This window comes from Lucilia cuprina, chromosome 4 (genome assembly GCF_022045245.1).
Source record: "Lucilia cuprina isolate Lc7/37 chromosome 4, ASM2204524v1, whole genome shotgun sequence".
In the NCBI taxonomy this organism is placed as follows: Eukaryota; Metazoa; Arthropoda; class Insecta; order Diptera; family Calliphoridae; genus Lucilia; species Lucilia cuprina.
This window is the reverse complement of record NC_060952.1, coordinates 10,592,242-10,592,742: the sequence shown is the minus strand read 5'-3', so window position 1 is coordinate 10,592,742 and position 501 is coordinate 10,592,242.

Genomic DNA, 501 nt, shown 5'->3' with positions numbered 1-501 from the left:
TGGGATAGGTTATGATATATATTCTATACTATACATTCATACTTGTTTTAAATTTGACTCTTTAATGAAGAATTCGATACATTCGTTTAATGATGTATAGTGCAAAGCTTTAGTAATGTTAAGTTACGTCACAAAGAATGTTACAAAAAATTTGATCAGAATGATCTACAATATTTAAAAACAAATTCTTAAAATGTACTCGTTTTTATAATAGAACAATAATTATTGTACGCTTATATAATTGTATATACATATATATTTATGTATATATGTATGTATATATATGTATGTATTTCAGTATATTTATATTTATGTTTTTCGCTTTGGCTTTTTGCAAACAACCATAGAGACTCATATCTTAGAAACATTTACAACAACGACCTCATAATGAAATTTACTTAGTGCACACATACATTTATACAACTTTCTATCATATAACATATCTAATGTAAAGTACATGTGTATGTATGTATATACTTATATTAATTTACCATGTTTCCT